A 1524-nucleotide genomic window follows, 5' to 3' on the forward strand; every position below is an offset into this window, starting at 1 on the left:
TGGAGTATGTCATGTTTTCAAAGAAGGAGTAAGTGGATTTGTGCTTCGCGAACACGAGGCTTTGACCGCGGTCGCGAAGAAGGAAATTTCACCTGGGCAGAATGTTTAAATAGGCATTTTCGCGATTTTTGGTCTATCTTCCACCATTATTGGGCGATTTTGAAGCTTTTTGAGAGGTATTGAAGAGGGAATCGAAGGGAAACACTTGGAGGTAAAGTTTTCGAACTCAATACTCGATTCTACGGTGATTTCTACCTAATTAGACTTGAAATTTGTGGAATCTAAAGCCTAAAATTGGGGAATTCGGGCTTGAAATTGGAGAATTGGATTTAAGGATTTGAGGGGTTGTTTGTAGTCGGATTTTGGTGTATTTGGTATGTATGAACTCGTGAGAGTGTAAAAATTCTAGTTTTGTGAATTTTATCAGAATTTGAGACGTGGGCCAGGGGGTCAGGTTTGGCCAATTTCGGGATTTTTGATTTAAATTGATAATTTTCGTATGAGTTTCACTGCTTTAGCGTATTTTGATGGTTATGTACTAATTTTGGTTAGATTCGGGGCTTTTGGAGACCGAATCAACAGGCAAGGGCGTCGCGGGTTAGAGTTTGGCTTGGCTTGAGGTAAGTAACGCTTCCAAACTTGGTTTTAAGGGTTTGAAACCCCGAACTACGTGTTCTATGATTACTATTGAGGTGATGCCAATGCCAAGTGACAGTCGTGTGGGCGTGCACCGTAAGGAATGCGGCCTGGATCATTCTATGGCACCGCTTAGTGACTCTTTCTAGTTGATATCTGTCTTGTAACTATGTGATTAAGTTAATGAGCTGCAAATCATGCTAATTATCATGTTAAGGCTTTATGCCAATACTGTTGAGACCTGAGAGGTTGTTTCTTGCTGTCATGTCATTTTCTTCATTTATATTCTGTACTCAATCCCATTCATGCATATTATATCATGCCTCAGTCTCGATTATTACTATTTGACATATCATATCATTGTTCGGGCTAGTATCATGACATTTTGAGCCCATGTGTGTAAGACTGGAGAGTAATGACTGAGTGAGGCCGAGTGCCTAATATTGAGTGACAGTATGGGATCGGGCTACATGCTGCAGCAAGATATTGAACATGCCTTCGTTGGCTTTTTATAGCGCTTGGGCTAAGAGAAGCCCCTCCGGAGTGTTTACACTCCCAGTGAGCGTAGTTGATGATATTGAGGGATGGATTTTCCCTGGACATAGATTTTGTCTGAAGTATTGATACCTACAGATGGATCTTCTCCATAGGGCTGGAATGGCCTTCTTCGGTACTGGATGACTACGGTCAGTGATGTACATATATTCTGGGATGGATCTTCCCTGGGCTGGATGGCCATATACAGTACCGAGTGGTGGAGTACTTGTGAGTGGAGTATACATAACATTTATCATGCTATTTGTGCATTGGTACTTAGAGTTTTCCTGAGCTTTATACTCTGTACTGGTCATGTTATATTTACTTACTGTTGAGCTTTCACTTGAACTG

Source organism: Nicotiana sylvestris, chromosome 9 (assembly GCF_000393655.2).
Source record: "Nicotiana sylvestris chromosome 9, ASM39365v2, whole genome shotgun sequence".
Lineage (NCBI taxonomy): Eukaryota > Viridiplantae > Streptophyta > Magnoliopsida > Solanales > Solanaceae > Nicotiana > Nicotiana sylvestris.